The sequence below is a fragment of the Pelobates fuscus genome, chromosome 6, assembly GCF_036172605.1.
Source record: "Pelobates fuscus isolate aPelFus1 chromosome 6, aPelFus1.pri, whole genome shotgun sequence".
NCBI lineage: Eukaryota > Metazoa > Chordata > Amphibia > Anura > Pelobatidae > Pelobates > Pelobates fuscus.
The window spans coordinates 84,755,678-84,774,030 of NC_086322.1; positions in this window are offsets into that span (position 1 = coordinate 84,755,678).

Here is an 18,353-nt window from a genome sequence, read left to right on the forward strand (position 1 = left end):
AACAATTTTTACAATACAATATGAGGAGAGCAGGTAGAAAAATAAATCAAATATTCAACTCTTTTCATGATGTCAGACAGGAGCATGCTGAACAGCGTCGGCAGTTTCTAAAGGGAAGTAAAAACCTCTTTTGAATGCTTTTGATCTAATCTTTCGAGGGGGGCCTATAGAATAATGCCAATACGACATTATTCTATTCCAGTGGTTTCCAGCCTTTTTTCACTTCAGTACCCCTTGGCAGTCCGTTTCTATAAATTGTATCCCTCATATTAGCGAAATGTTTGTTATTAATATTGCTGTGGTTATTTAAAATGTATATGTTTTTCTCTGCTCCAGGCTCCTGCTTCTCCTTTGCCCCAGGCTCACCCTGCTTCTCACAGTGCAGATAGAAACACATGATGATACAGACACACACAGATATGGTTACACATGTACCCCTGTATGATCCAAACAATTACAAACACACAGGTACAGAGAAACCAATACACACACTGACACCCAAGATACATAGATGCACAGATACAAACACTGACACATACAGACACAGTTACAATCACTGACACATGCAGATGTGCAGATACAGACACTTTAATACACAGATACAAACACTGGCAAACATACTCACACTGGCATACATGCAGATACACAGACACACAGATACAAACACTGACATATACACAGTTGCACAGTCACACTGATATATATACTGACACATGCATATACACACACACACACATACAAATATTGCCACACATGCAGACACACAGATACATAAACACAAAGATACAATCACTGACACATACATATACAGAGACACAGATATACAAACACTGACACACATACAGAAACACAGATGCAAACATTGACACACATTCACACTGACACATGCAGATACACACATGCGGATTAATAGATACAAACACTGCCTCACATGCAGATGTACAAACACTGACACACATACAGATACAAAGAGATACAAACATTGACACATGCAGATAGACACACAGATGCAAACACTGACATATACACAGTTGCACAGAAACAATGATACGATTGCACGATATGCACATGCACACAAGTACAGCTATACAGACACACAAATACAAACAATGACACTCACAAATACACAGACATGTACATACACACACTGATACAAACCGACACATTCAGATACAGACACACAGATGCAAACACTGACACACATACAGTTGCACAAGCACACTGATACATATTCAGTTGCACAGGCACACTGTTACACATACAGTTGCACAGGCACAATGACGCACATGTAGATACACAAATACAAACATACAGATGTACAGACACTGATACACACAGTGCCACACATGCAAACACACAGATACAAAATACTGACATACAGAGACACAGACATACACATTGACACACACTATATACACATACAAAGAGATGTCCAAAACACACATACAGATCAAACCTTTAGCCACCCTCCAGTTTTGTACCTTGTAGGAGCTGGAGGGTGGCTTCTGCTGACTGGGGCAGGTGGGAGTTGGATCTTGTCCCAGTCCAACCCCCCCTTGCGGTTCCCATCTCCCTTGCGGCTGTGTCTGTGCTTGGAGGAAGTGCCCAGTAGGCTAGAAGGGGCCTATTAAAGAGGCAAAGCGCACTGACCGGGCCCCTTATCGTACAAGTCCATCGGGTGGCCCTAACTGCATGGGCCACCCAATGGACCCACTCACGATGCGGTTCCCAGCCTGTGCGGCCGTCATTACTGAATTTGGGGTACATGTACCACGGGTTGGGAATCCCTGTTCTATTCCATACCTCTAAACTCAAGGGTTCTGAGAATTGGGACACTGGTGAGAGGTAAAGCTCCGCCCTGCCAAAAAAGGGGGCTGATCCACCCAAAAAGTGAATGCACGCCAGACTGCCTGTCCATCACTCAGGCTGGTCCACTGAGGGCAAGACCTGTTTCAGTGCTCCCTAAAGAGCCCTAGTGCTCTGAACATAGCGCAAGTGCATCTAAATGTGCTATGATTGTTGTGGACAGTTCTCTGGTGTCCAAAAAAAATGGAACTAAGGGAAATAAGGTGGGACGGCAGGACAGGACCCAAAAATTGTGACTGTCCCATTGAAATCAGGATGGTTGGGAGGCCAGCTATTTAGAACAAAAAGGCTTGGAGTACTCTTTAAAGCAGTGTAGTAATGAAGAACCATAGAGTTTGAAGACTGCCCTTACTGCAGTAGGTATTTTTTACCTTGATTAATGGTGATGTGTAATAAATCAAAAAGGAGTTATGCTAGGATAATGGTTGCCCTTCCTTTTAATCAACTTTCAGAATATATGTCGGTGCCAAATCTATGCTGAAAAAATGATTGACAGGTGGGATGATCTATTTTTAGATTAATTTTTCTCCCAATCTATTAAAGGGACACTGTAGGCACCCAGACCACTTAAGCTAATTGAAGTAGTCTGGGTGCTGTAACCTTTTTGCACTTAATGCTGCAATGTAAAAAATTGCAGTTCCAGAAAACCACTAGAGGGCTTCCAGAATCCAAATGGACTTTTGGTCCATTATCTGACGCTGGACATCCTCACAGACCTCCAGCATCAGATTTTCGCCCTAGGAAAGCATTGAATAATGCCGTAACTGCAGCTAGTTCCCTTATTTACCACTATAACGTCTTAAAGCATAGAACTTAGCAGGGCTAATCATACAGATATCTTCAGTCACTATATTATAATAATTGCAATTAGTGTAGCTCTGCATGAATATCTGAGCGGCAATGTGAGGACACGTAGCATATAAATGAAAGTGTAAATAATTAAAAAGGTTAAATTGCATAAAAATGATTTCTTTAAATTTATATAGATATGTACATGTTAGTATATTTTTGCATTATTCTTAGAGAGAGCTACATCATCCACCCACTACCATGCTGGAAAACAAGATGTTTCATTTTAAATTACTTGCAAAATCTATTTAGAGCAGATGAAAAGAGAGAGGAAATTCAATTTAATGATAGCTGTCTGTTTTTCTATTTATTAAGCCAATCAGGCAGTAAGTGTGTGTAGCTGTGTTATGTGCATTACCAATAAAAGTTCAAATATTTCACAATACTGGGGGGTCATGAATTGATTCCAATATGTAAAGGACTTTTTTGTAGCATTTATTATTATTATATTTCCTGCTGGATTAATAACATACAATACCGCTATACAAACCTTGCTATACAAAAGCAAGTTTGACATATTTAGGATAAGGAAAACTGAGCACTGGCCTCACATATGGGGAAATCTAATGAACTAAGAATTGTGAAAAAAAAGATTCAATTTGCTAAAGCTTCATTAGATGTTGTTCCCAAAATATGTCACATTGTCACTTTTACTAAATGTTGATAGCATATGTCACTATTTCTTTTTTTTACAATTTTTTTTGTGTGTATTACTATAGCTATCAGTAGTAGAAAGTTGCGGTGTCTTACTTGTCCCGAAAAACACACTTGAAGATACTTGGAGTGCCTGGATCCTCTTTCTACTACTAATATATCTACTCCCTGGGGTGGGTGCTGACCCTTGGTCCAGTTTAGCACCCAGATCTTCACGTGATTGAAGTGCAGTTGGTTTCTCTTTTTTTATTACTATAGCTGTGTAACGGTCTTACCTTGGTTGGAGTCCAAAGTGCAGAGATGTTTGCTCACCCTTGCAGTTACCAACCCACAGTAACCAGATAAGAAGCTACTTGGGCTGTGAATCTGTGCATGGGGGTTTGGCAGGAACAATAATTAGGTGCAAGGAAACAGACAAGGTCAAATCCAGGAGAGTAGTCAGGCAAGGTTCCAAATGTCAGGGCAGGCAGCGAACAGGCAATAAAGATCCAGAAGCAGGGGTCACAAGCCAAGTCAATCTTAAGCAACAGGAAACAATGAACTGACACTGTCCTTAGGGAGAGGCAGTGTTATATACCTGGATAACAAGCAGCCACTTTGCAAGATGCTACAGATGGACTTAAAGAGACAGGTAGTAATCAAAGGAGAAGCACAGCTCCCTAGTACTGCAGACAAGGCCAGGTAAACAGGGCTAGAACCACAAGTTCAGAAGTGGCTCAGAGACAGGAGATGCAGAAGGACCCAGGATCAATGCGCCTGTGGGGTGGCCACGCCCTGCCGCCTGGATGGCACAGGGAGAACCGCGACAAGCTTTCATTACATGATTCAAAATTATGTATTGAAATTCATGGCATGCAACATTATACAAATACATAAGGATAGTTTGTTTTTTGTTAAATATTTACACAAAACAAACAAAATAACTACTGGAGAGTTACTATTATGTTACCTCAAGTTATTTGGGACTTAGAAATGCAGTAAAACGAAGCAGATAATTATTTTTGTTAGTTTTAATTGATAATTACTTTAATGTGTGTATTCCATAATTTTTTACCCAGATTGCTAATACCTTATAATTTTGCCTTCAGTTCATGTATTAACATTTGAGAATAGTTTCTTAATTTATCCAGTTTCCTTATAATTTTGTCTTCAATTCATTTATTTGCATTTTAAAATAGTTTATCTTTATTCACAGAAAATAAGGTAAAGTGGAACAAATTAATTTACTGTATAATGAAATAGAGATCTAATTATATAAAATGTACATAAACAACCACCTACAAGGTATTTCTCTGTTTGGAGTTTTAAGGAAAAACTTGATTATTCAACTTTGAAAACAGAATCCGTATTGGAGTAATGAAGAGTAATTATTTACACATATAAAACTCGATTTATATTTCTAATTTGTCTTTCTGCCTATCTTACCTATTCCTTGGATAAAATGCATGCAATTAGACATGTGCAATTCGTTTCATTCCAAATGTAAATTTTGACGGATTTTGGCAATTCAAACATTCGGATGCTTCTGAATTGCCAAATTTCCGAAGTGCCGAACCGAATTGCCAAAGTCCTGAATTTCAGAAGTGGCGAAGTGCTTCGGATTTCTGAAAAGTGGCAAAACAAGAGAGGGAGGAAACATGATGTGAATGATGACAGGAATCTAGACCAATAAGCTAACTCCTGGCACTGGGAGCCCTATAGATGTGTAAGTGGATGTGGTGCCAGTCCGGGGCCCTAACCCTACCCCTAGATGTGTAAGTAGTTGTGGTGGTTAGGGATAAGGGTTAGGGTTAGGAAGCCCTACAGATGTGCTAAACTAGAGTGTCGAATTACCAAAATCCCGAATTTCGGAAGTGCCGAACCAAGCCAAATGTTTTTCCCATGCACATCACTACATGCAATTAAAAGCTATTTCCAAGTTCGGTTTCATGCTTGTTTGAATAGGACACTGATCTGATATTTAGTTCCTGTATTTTGACATTTAATATTTAAAAGTTTGTTTATCTCTATTTTTAATACCTATTTCATTGCACTGCATGTCAGCCATTATTTAAGATTATTCTACATTCTTGTTGTCACCATTAGCACCGTGTCATCCAGAGGGCCAGGCGTGGCCATTTCACAAGTGCCAGATAGTGAATTGTCCCTCTCCCTGAGGGCAGTGTCAGTTCATTGACTCTGGTTCCTGTGTTTGTGATCCAGTGTTCTCCAGTCGGCTCCTGACCTTGGCTTATTCTTATTGTGTATTCTGACCTCTGGCATCCTCTGACTTTGGCTTACCCTCAATTTTCCTGACTTCTGGCACCCTCTGACTTTTGGCTTATCCTCGACGATTTCCTGCTTGTGTCCTTGCCTGTACTGCGACTTGGAGCAAAATCCTGCACAGCCCCCGTGCACAGACTCACAGGCCAGGTGGTTCCTTATCTGGTCACCTTGGTCTGTGTTTATTTGCAAGGGTGAGCGTATATCTCTGCATACCGAACTCCCAACTAAGGTAAGCCCTGACGCTTGTGTCTTTTAGTCTAATCTAGTGCAATACATGTGTGTGTGTGTATATATATATATATATATATATATATATGTGTGTGTGTGTATGTGTGTATATATATATATATATATATATATATATATATATATATATACATATACACACATGTATTGCACTAGATTAGTCTTTTAGTCTAATCTAGTGCAATACGTGTGTGTGTGTGTGTGTGTATATATATATACCTTATTTAATGCTGCTTCTAACAGACCAGGAAACTCTCTCTATAAATCATTGTTCTTCACTTTCTAGATTACATTAGTACTCTTTTACTGGCTTGTGTCTTTATCTATTATCTCTAGAGTATTCCAGGTATCAATGTATCTCTAAAATCTTGAAATTCAAGTATGCTTCACCCAAGTCTTGTCTAACTTTCTCTTATTTATACTGATACCCTATGGCCACTATGGATGGAAGCAGCTAATCCTAGTCGCCGCCGGACCCATGATCCTAAAGGGACAATCCAGGCACCAAAACAACTTAATTTAAACTCCAGGTACCAAAACATTTTCATCTAAATTAAGTTATAGTGCCAGGAGTCCCCCAGAGGCACTCTTACCTTAGGGGTTAAACTGTTCTCAAACAGTTTAACCCCAAGTCTCTTCCAGCTGCAATCTCCAATCCCCCCCAGGTGCCACCCGGCTTCTAAAATGTTGCATTCAGGAAGTGTAGAGTGCTGCCGGGTAGGGGCTACATTGATTGACTGAGATCGGTCAGCTGATGGTCTCAGCCAATCAGTGACTCCATAAGCACTACGCTGGCTTGGAAAAGGCATGCATGTTTTGGTGCCTGGGATGTCCCTTTAATCACAACCTAAAGGAAAAGCAGTTGCTATGTATTCCCATTGTAGAAACAAGGGAAAGGTACAAATAGAATTGCCTTGTAATTAGCTCACATTTTAAGCAGTGATTTACCATTCATATAATAAGCAGTCAAATTGTTTGCTAGTGGTTTTGACAACTTACCTGAGGTCTGCCGGGTGTTTCCAATGGTTTTCCTGAGCTAAGCCCTATAGTACAGGACTAGCTAACTGAAATTGTCAGCTAATTGCCCTCAGTCAATGATCTGAGTTCAGCACAGCTGGCCAACCTAAGAGCAGATAGTTTTTAGCTCTACTGGAGGGGGTTATCTGTGTTGGGATGGAGTTATGACTCAATAATCTACCAATTTAACCCAAGCATTCACAGCACAAATGATCTCATTCAAGCTCATATATGCATTTGCCCAAAATATTTAATATTTCAACTAATTATGCTGTTTTCAATGAGATAATGCAATCTCTTATATTTAAGCTGCCTTATTTGTAGCAAATCTTGGCACCCCTAATGCTAGTGACCTACATTTTTCACAATGCTCAGTCAGCGTTAAATTAAATGTTTTGCTTATCAAACACCTGGGTGCCAAAGTTAGCCATCACTGAGCTATCTGGGTTTGTTTCCCAGCATACTCTAAAAACCAGCGCTTCATTCATCAGTGTAGGCTAAAACATTGTATTTCATATTCCAATCTAAGCGTGTATTATTTCCATTTTATTATAGTTATATAATTGCATTAACATCTAGTGTTCAATTACCCCCAATGTTTGCTGCTTTCATTTCCAGCCTGTTAGTCACACTATTTAATCTCACATTATGTAACTAGCATAAAACACACAAATCAGTAAGCCATTCATATGTGAGACATAAACACTGCACACAAACAATTGAAGAGTCCACAAAATCAAAATAAACTGTGTACATTGCTGTGGACATTGCTTGTATGTAAGCTAATCCTGATCCATTTCCCCAATATTGAAGGGACATTCTGGAGGTTAAAGCAATCCCTCTTTTATAATGCATTATGTAAATAACATACTGTGCATTACATATGCAAAACTTGCATTAAAAGAAAAAATACTCATCATTAATATTTCTGCTGCTCCCATTATACACTGCAAGCAGAAGCAGTAGACCGATCACTCACTGACAAAGAGTGCCAAGGAATATGCCAATCATGGGGTCACTGGTACACATTCGGACACTATGTCCCCCTAGCTTCCCCATGTGTTCCTATGTCTCCTCGTGTCTGTGTCCCCATGTCTCCCAGTGTCTGTGTCCCCTAGTGACATGAGGACAAAGACACTAGGGGACACTGGGTGACATGGGGCACTGTGATACATAGTGACACTGTGATACATGGTCTCAGGGCCCTCTAGTGACATGAGGTTACTGCGAGACACTAGGGGACACAGACAATAGGGGACACAGACACCAATCAATCTATAACGGAATCAAACTGTAAGTAGTTTTTTGGTAATTTTACAGAATTTTCTTCTATGCGACTCCTTGTGATTTACATCATGTGATGTCATGCATACATAATTAGTAAGGCCTGAATTTCTTTTTCCAAGAAAGGTGGCAACCCTAACTACTCTTCACATACTTTTGCTTAAGTATGGAAAATGAAGAGGGGTATATGGAAACAAAACTGTGTGGACCAGCTGAAATTGGTTAAGGCAAGCATATCAAACTCAAAGTCTAGCACGGGTCAAATAAACAAGGTTTAGGTTTATGTGGGCCACAAAAAAAAAAAACCTTACATATTCATAGAAACTTAGGTTTATTTTGAAAAGTTCAGTATAATAAAAATGCATCCCCCCTACTAAATCCCAGTCCCCCCCTACTAAATCCCAGCATCCCCCTCTACTAAATCCCAGCACTCCCCTCTAGCCAATAAGCAGACTCCACTCACATTGCCGCTGCCAGTATGCAACTCCGGAGCCCGGCATCTGGTATACCCCAAATGGCGCCTTCTTAAAACTCTGTGAAGGTGGAGCACGTTGATGTCACGTTGGAATGTGACGTGGTGTTGCAAGACTCCGTGCACTTCCTGGTCCACAACTGTCCTCTACCTCTCCAAATCCTGGGCGGGTACATTTTAGTAGAATAGTCACCTGCAATGTGGAGAAAGCAGGTGCCTACTCTACTTTAACACTAAGCATGTGCTCGCCGGGCCACAAAGCTGTCCATTGTGGGCCACGAGTTTAACATGCTTGAGCTTAGGTAATGCTGACTTTGGTCTCTCTAACACTGTGGCATATTCCCTTTCTTCTACACTCACTACATCCACCTTTTCTCTGTCTCAGACTCTATACCAGGAGCTTCTGCCTGCTAGTAAGAAGGTAAGGAGACAAGTGGACATGTGAGTGCTAGGGGACAGTCCTTAGAAAGCATGGAGTGAGTGCATCATTAGACACATTTATGCCATGCTCGGGATGCTGTTGGCCAGGCTAGCATTAATGCCAGGCTAGCCTTCCAATTCTTTAGGCAGACACGCCTCCTTTTTGGGCATGTTCATCCCTTTCGGGAGATCTGGTTACATGATCCGCGTCAGTGGCCAACCCTTTTACACTGCCCATTGACTTCCTGCTTTACTGGACACTGCTGTTGGTGGGTATGGATTTACTTGAAAGATGAAAGCATGAATTAGAGATAGATTAGCATATTTTAGGAGAATCTGAGTTTTCTTATAGCTGCATCCTATGAGTTTCCCTCCGGCAACATCTTCACCAGATACATAATGCTATGACTGTTTTAGAGTTTTTGGTCGATAAGATTCTGTACTTATGCCCCTCATAATTGTCAGCACCAGGCCCATTGGGCTCTTAATCTGGCCCTGGCTTTTCTGTAGGGAATGAGAAAGCTGAGTAAGTGGGGGGAATGCATATACATACATTATGAAAATTTAAGTTTCAAACTATACAGAAATTAACAGTCACAAGGCAAACCATAGTAATAGGTGCAAAATTGTAGAGGATATTGAGCAAGATGGGTAAAAGCAGTGTAGAATTTCTATTATAATTGAAGGCAACTTACGTAATTGCTTGCAGGTGATATTCCAAAATTTTAGAATTTGCTTTTGCAAATAGTGTGTATATATTGGGATTATTCTCTAAAATCAGAATGGCCTCATACCAAATGGGGCAAAACTATCAGAATACATACAGGGCCATTAAGACTGCAAATCCAGACACTGTGCAATTTAACAATGTAAACATTTTGTAATTTAGGCCCCTGAATTTGGTCTGGATTTCAGATGGTGGCTGAATTCCAGACTGACTGCTGCAAATCTGGGCCTGGAGGGAAGGGGGAGAGGGGGAAGGAGAGACCACCAAGGGAGAGGGGGGAGGGAAGGATAGACCATCAGGGGGGGAGGAGAGGAATTGAGAGACCACCGAGGTAAGGGGAAAGAGGGGGAAGGAGACCACCGAGGGGGTGGGGGGAAGAGAAGGAGAGACCATCTCGGGAGGGGGAGAGGGAAGAAGACACCACCTGGGAAGGGGGGAGAGAGAGGGAAGGCGAGACCACCAGGGTGGGGAGAGAGTATCAGGCGAGGGGGGTGGAGAGAACATGTTGGGTGGTGGGGGAGAGGAGAGACCACTAGGGGACAGGAGAGACCACTGGGGGGAGGGGGAAGAGACCAGCCTGGCTGGGGGTGGGAAGGAGACACCACTAATGGGGTGGGGTAGAGGAGAGACCACTAAGGGACAGGGGAGGAGAAGAGAGACCACCAAGGGGGGAGAGGAAATATCTCTAATGGGTTGGGGGGTGTAGAGGAGAGCAGTAAGGGACAAGAGGGGAGAGCTCTAAGGGACAGAGAGAGGAGACCACCAAGGGACGGGTGGGAATGAAAGAGATTAAGGGACAGGGGAGTGAAAGACCTACAGATAGGGGGGAGGAAGAGAAGTACAGAAGTGCTGGTAGGGGAGTAAGACACACAAATAAGATACACACAATGCATCCATTACACACAGAATGCATCTCTTGCACACATACACAGAAACGCAAACACACACTGCTTCTCTTGCACACACTCAATTCACCCCTTAGAGACAATCAGCACCTCTTACAGACACACACTGCATCCCTTACATAAACACACCTTGCATCCGTTACACATACAAACATAGATTCACACAATGCATCCCTTACACACACACACTGCTTTCTATCCTTCACACAAAAACACACTTCATCACCTACACAAACTGGTATCCCTCTACATTCCATAAGCACACACATTAGGACCTCTATGGGTGGGCCTTATGGGAAAACTCACCGTCAGGCCCTGGGAGCTCAGACCGTGAGCTGTGTAAAGGGCCCCAAAAAATGGAGCTGCTTCCCGTTCTCCCAGAACATTGAATTTTGTGACCACAGTTACAAACAGCCTCCAGAGATCCTGTTCTACACCAGACCAGTGGAGCCAGACTGCAGCCAGAGCCCATCATCATCCTCATCTGGTTGTAAGTAGGCAATCTAGTATATTATTAGTGACACTAGTCTCTAATTTACCTCACATTAAAGGGACACTATAGTCCCCAGAACCACTGCAGCTTAAAATAGTGTTTCTGGTGTTTGTAGCCCTCTGCATGCTTTTTAATGTAAACACACACTGTGTGCAGCACTGGCGTTAGTTCATATGGCAGATCATATGGGTGGAACATTGTGATGTCACATGGTGGGCAGCGCATATGGGAAGGGCAGAACATTTTTCTTTTGCCTAGGGCAGCAAAAATCCTTGCATCATGCATTACATCAGGCTGCTTTTTTTTTTTTTTCCTGTGTAATGTAATTGCAGGTGCCTGCCTGCCAGCTTCTGTGTGAGGTTCACATTGGATACTGTGCCTACTTGCCCAGTGCCACCACTCATATCTGTTTTAACAATAGGTTAAGCTTTACATTTAAAATAAATATTTTTTTTCACTGTAATAGAAGAGCAGTTGCCTGCCTGCCAGCTTCTGTGTCAGGTTGGATGCCTTGCCCATTTGCACAGTCAGTGCCACCACTCATATCTGTTTTAACAATAGGTTAAGCTTTACATTGAAAATAAATATATTTTTTTCACTGTAATAGAAGAGCAGTTGCCTGCCTGCCAGCTTCTGTGTCAGGTTGGATGCCTTGCCCATTTGCACAGTCAGTGCCACCACTCATATCTGTTTTAACAATAGGTTAAGCTTTACATTTAAAATAAATATTTTTTTTTCACTGTAATAGAAGAGCAGTTGCCTGCCTGCCAGCTTCTGTGTCAGGTTGGATGCCTTGCCCATTTGCACAGTCAGTGCCACCACTCATATCTGTTTTAACAATAGGTTAAGCTTTACATTTAAAATAAATATTTTTTTTTCACTGTAATAGAAGAGCAGTTGCCTGCCTGCCAGCTTCTGTGTCAGGTTGGATGCCTTGCCCATTTGCACAGTCAGTGCCACCACTCATATCTGTTTTAACAATAGCTTAAGCTTTAGATTTTAAAGAAATCATTTTTTTTCACTGTAATAGAAGATCAGTTAGTTGTCTGCAAGCGTCTGGGTGTCAGGCCTACTTCAGCGTGTGCTCTGCAGACCTGTGCCAGCGTGCTTTGACAGTTGCCAATCATATCTGGTGTCTCTTTAGCGTGCTTTTACAAAGAAAAAAGGTTTCTAGTGTAAGCTAATAGCAGCCAGTCAGTGTCCTTCAAGCGGTTCTGTCAGTCCTTCCTTCAGCGTGTGCTCTGCAGAACTGTTCCAGTGCACATTGCCAATCATATCTGGTGTCTCTATAGCGTGCTTTTAAAACCAAAATTTATTTTTCACTGTCATAGATTGAATAGCAGTTACTTGTCTTCAAGCGGCTCTGTCAGGCCTTCCTTCAGCGTGTGCTCTGCAGAACTGTTCCAGTGCACATTGCCAATCATATCTGGTGTCTCTATAGCGTGCTTTTAAAACCAAAATTTATTTTTCACTGTTATAGATTGAATAGCAGTTACTTGTCTTCAAGCGGGTGTGTCAGTCCTTCCTTCAGCGTGTGCTCTGCAGAACTGTTCCAGTGCACATTGCCAATCATATCTGGTGTCTCTATAGCGTGCTTTTAAAACCAAAATTTATTTTTCACTGTTATAGATTGAATAGCAGTTACTTGAATTCAAGCGGGTGTGTCAGTCCTTCCTTCAGCGTGTGCTCTGCAGAACTGTTCCAGTGCACATTGCCAATCATATCTGGTGTCTCTATAGCGTGCTTTTAAAACCAAAATTTATTTTTCACTGTTATAGATTGAATAGCAGTTACTTGTCTTCAAGCGGCTCTGTCAGTCCTTCCTTCAGCGTGTGCTCTGCAGAACTGCTCCAGTGCACATTGCCAATCATATCTGGTGTCTCTATAGCGTGCTTTTAAAACCAAAATTTATTTTTCACTGTTATAGATTGAATAGCAGTTACTTGTCTTCAAGCGGGTGTGTCAGTCCTTCCTTCAGCGTGTGCTCTGCAGAACTGTGCCAGTGCACATTGCCAATCATATCTGGTGTCTCTATAGCGTGCTTTTAAAACCAAAATTTATTTTTCACTGTTATAGATTGAATAGCAGTTACTTGTCTTCAAGCGGCTCTGTGAGAGGCCTACAGTGTGTGCTCTGCAGAACTGTTACAGTTCACATTGCCAATCATATCTGGTCTCACAGTAGCTTGCACGCATAGTACCACTAATCCCCAAAAAAATGACAGGCAGAGGCAGGCCACCCCGCAGGGGCCGTCGTGGTCGTGGTGCTGTGATTCCCTTTTGCCCTAGAATAATGCCCAGTTTTCAGAAGCCACGTACCCTGAACTTGAAAAGTTCTGAGGACATAGTTGACTGGCTAACACAGGACACCCAATCTTGTACAGCCTCCGCTCGGAACCTTGACGCACCATCCTCCTCCAGCTTAGCTTCAGGCACCTCTCAAGATACCACTCACCCGCCTGCCGCCACCACCAAAACTAGCACCACAGCCGCTTTACTTGGTATGTCAGAGGAGTTATTCACACACCCGTTTTGAAGAAATGAGTGATGCGCAACCATTATTGCTAGAAGACGTAAATAACAGGGATATGTCTCAGGCAGGCAGCATTAAACACATGGAGGTACGGTGTGATGATGATGATGTTGTACCCACTGCTGCTTCCTTTTCTGAGTTGTCAGATACAAGCGAAGCGGTTGATGATGACGATGCGTCCATGGATGTCACGTGGGTGCCCGCTCGGCAAGAAGAAGAACAGGGCGAAAGTTCAGATGGGGAGACAGAGAGGAGGAGGAGACGAGTTGGAAGCAGGGGGGGTCGTCGCAAGGAGCTAGTGGCACAGTCAGACAGCATGCATCGGCACCCGGGGTCAGCCCGACAGCACGCCAATCAACGCATGCTGTGTCCACCACCAGAATGCCGTCATTGCAGAGCTCAGCAGTGTGGCATTTTTTTTGTGTGTCTGACTCTGACAACAGCGATGCCATTTGCAACCTGTGCCAAAGGAAACTGAGTCGTGGGAGGTCCAACACCCACCTAGGTACAACTGCTTTGCGTAGGCACATGATCTCACATCACAAACGCCTATGGGATCAACACATGAGTACAAGCAGCACGCCTACTCAAAGCCGCCATCCTCCTCCTGGTCCAGCATCTTCAGCCACGTCAACCACTGCTGTCCTTCTTGCCCCCTCTCAACCATCCGCCACTCAGTCTCCCGCCTTGAGCAGTTCCCGCTCATCTGCCCACAGTCATGTGTCTGCCAAGGACATGTTTGAGCGTAAGAAGCCAATGTCACCAAGTCACCCCCTTGCCGAGCGTCTGACAGCTGGCTTGTCCGAACTATTAGCCCGCCAGCTTTTACCATACAATCTGGTTGAGTCTGAGGCGTTCAAAAAATTTGTAGCTATTGGGACACCGCAGTGGAAGGTACCCGGCCGGAATTTCTTTTCACAAAAGGCAATCCCCAACTTGTACTCGATTGTGCAAAAGGAAGTCATGGCATGTCTGGCACACAGTGTTGGGGCAAGGGTCCATCTGACCACTGATACCTGGTCTGCAAAGCATGGTCAGGGCAGGTATATCACCTACACTGCGCATTGGGTAAACCTGCTGATGGCTGACAAGCAAGGAATGCGTGGCATTGCAGAGGAGTTGGTGACACCGCCACGAATTGCAGGCAGTCCTGCTGCCACCTCCTCTACTCCTCCTACTCCATCCTCTTCCATAACCTCCTCGGCTGAGTCCTCTTGTGCCGCTGCTTCTTGCTCCACATCAATGGCACCCCCCCAGCTCCCCAGGTACTATTCCACATCCCGGATACGGCAGTGTCACGCCGTCTTGGGTTTGACTTGCTTGAAAGCAGAGAGTCACACCGGACAAGCACTCCTGTCCGCCCTGAACGCACAGGTGGAAAAGTGGCTGACTCTGCAGCAACTGGATATCGGCAAAGTGGTGTGTAACAACGGAAAAAATTTGATAGCGGCATTGAAGTTGGGCAAGTTGACACATGTGCCGTGCATGGCACATGTGTGTAATCTGATCGTACAACGCTTTGTGCATAAGTACACAGGCTTACAGGACGTCCTGAAGCAGGCCAGGAAGGTGTGTGGCCATTTCAGGCGTTCCTACACGGCCATGGCTCACTTTGCCGATATCCAGCGGCGAAACAACATGCCAGTGAGGCGCTTGATTTGCGACAGCCCTACACGTTGGAATTCAACACTCCTAATGTTCAACCGCCTGCTCCAACAAGAAAAAGCTGTTAATGAATATTTGTATGACCGGGGTGCTAGGACAGCCTCTGGGGAGCTGGGAATTTTTTTGCCACGTTACTGGACGCTCATGCGCAATGCCTGTAGGCTCATGCGTCCTTTTGAGGAGGTGACAAACCTAGTCAGTCGCAACGAAGGCACCATCAGCGACATCATACCATTTGTTTTCTTCCTGGAGCGTGCCCTGCGAAGAGTGCTGGATCAGGCTGTAGATGAGCGTGAAGAGGAAGAGTTGTGGTCACCATCACCACCAGAAACAGCCTTATCAGCATCGCTTGCTGGACCTGCGGCAACGCTGGAAGAGGATTGTGAGGAAGAGGAGTCAGAGGAGGATTGTAGCTTTGAGGAGGAGGAGCAAGACCAAACACAACAGGCATCCCAGGGTGCTCGTTGTCACTTATCTGGTACCCGTGGTTTTGTACGTGGCTGGGGGGAAGAACATACCTTCAATGACATCAGTGAGGAGGAGGAACGGGAAATGAGTAGCTCGGCATCCAACCTTGTGCAAATGGGGTCTTTCATGCTGTCCTGCCTGTTGAGGGACCCTCGTATAAAAAGGCTGAAGGAGAACGACCTGTACTGGGTGTCCATGCTACTAGACCCCCGGTATAAGCAGAAAATGGCGGAAATGTTACCGAATTACAACAAGTCGGAAAGGATGCAGCATTTGCAAAATAAATTAAAAAGTATGCTTTACACAGCGTATAAGGGTGATGTCACAGCACAACGGGAATCTAACAGGGGGAGAGGTGGAAGTCATCCTCCTCCTCCCACGACCACGCCGGCAAGGACAGGACGCTTTAAAGACGTGTTGTTGATGGAGGACATGCGGACCTTTTTAAGTCCTATGCATCGCCACAGCCCTTCGGGATCCACCCTCAGAGAGCGACTCGACCGACAGGTAGCAGACTACCTCGCCTTAACTGCAGATATCGACACTCTGAGGAGCGATGAACCCCTTGACTACTGGGTGTGCAGCATTGACCTGTGGCCTGAGCTATCCCAATTTGCGATAGAACTTCTGGCCTGCCCCGCTTCAAGTGTCCTGTCAGAAAGGACCTTCAGTGCAGCAGGAGGTATTGTCACTGAGAAGAGAAGTCGCCTAGGTCAAAAAAGTCTAGATTACCTCACCTTTATTAAGATGAATGAGGGATGGATCCCGAAGGGACTGACACTGGGCGATACATTCGATTAAAAAAGGCCTGATGAGATGAGCTGCCTTGGGCTAAAAATGGTCCACACGCTGCTGTATTTTAGCTCTGAATGACGTTTGACTTGCGTGACTTATCCGCCACCAACTAGGGTTCAAGCCGCCATGTTTTAGGGCACTTTCTGCCTGTGAAACAAACATCAATTTTTCTGGCCGCTGCTACAGCAGCGGCTGCAACAATACCAAATTTTTCAGGCATGTGTACATGCCTAATTTTTAGGCCCACTGGTGCAGCACTGTGGCTTCAAAAACCAAACCAAAAAAAAATCCTCCAAGATGGCACCAATATACCAGTGGTCTAAGCATCTTCCCACCTTGGCCTAAAAAGGGGAGGTGATTCAACAATTAAAAATCTCTGCCATTTACACGTCCACTGATAGGAGACGCAGAAGGTATTAAACTGATATGAACAATACTAAACTCACCACTCCTATCTGGTGGCACATTAGCTTGCCCGCGCAGTGCCCCAAATTTCAAGTAAGAGGACCGACCAAGCATCTTCTTCCATCTCCCTGTTACATAAATCAATGCCATATCCATAGAAATTGTAGAGAATATCCAGGATAGTTTTACAGGGCCAAATCAAGTCGCCTGTTGAAAGAGGTGACCTTGCTCGGGTCCCAGGTGTGCGGTTCCTAAAATGGCTGCCATATACACGTCCACTGATAGGAGACGCGGAAGGTATTAAACTGATATGAACAATACTCCACTCCTATCAGTAGGTCCGTCCCATTGTGATTTATGCCCCCCACCCACCGCGCAGGGATGGGGGCCGGGGGGGAGGAAAGTAGGCCCCCCCATTGTGATTTATGGCCCCCACCCACCGCGCAGGGGTGGGGGCCGAGGGGGGGAGGACAGTAGGTCCCCCCATTGTGATTTATGGCCCCCACCCACCGCGCAGGGGTTGGGGAGGACAGTAGCTCCCCCCAGTGTGTATCATGGGCTTTGAGGACAGGTGTCAATCCATACCTGCCAAGTGACCCTATGTAGGGGTAACAGTCCCTATTCTGCTCTGTGTCAGTGTGTATCATGGTCTCTGTGGACGGGAAACAGTCTCTATTCTGCTCTGTGTCAGTGTGTATCATGGTCTCTGTGGACGGTGAACAGTCTCTATTCTGCTCTGTGTCAGTGTGTATCATGGTCTCTGTGGACAGGGAACAGTCTCTATTCTGCTCTGTGTCAGTGTGTATCAGGGGTTTTGAGGACAGGTGTCAATCCATATCTGCCAAGTGACCCTATGTAGGGGTAACAGTCCCTATTCTGCTCTGTGTCAGTGTGTATCATGGTCTCTGTGGACGGTGAACAGTCTCTATTCTGCTCTGTGTCAGTGTGTATCATGGTCTCTGTGGACAGGGAACAGTCTCTATTCTGCTCTGTGTCAGTGTGTATCAGGGGTTTTGAGGACAGGTGTCAATCCATATCTGCCAAGTGACCCTATGTAGGGGGAACAGTCCCTATTCTGCTCTGTGTCAGTGTGTATCAGGGGTTTTGAGGACAGGTGTCAATCCATATCTGCCAAGTGACCCTATGTAGGAGGAACAGTCCCTATTCTGCTCTGTGTTAGTGTGTATCAGGGGTTTTGAGGACAGGTGTCAATCCATATCTGCCAAGTGACCCTATGTAGGGGGAACAGTCCCTATTCTGCTCTGTGTCAGTGTGTATCATGGTCTCTGT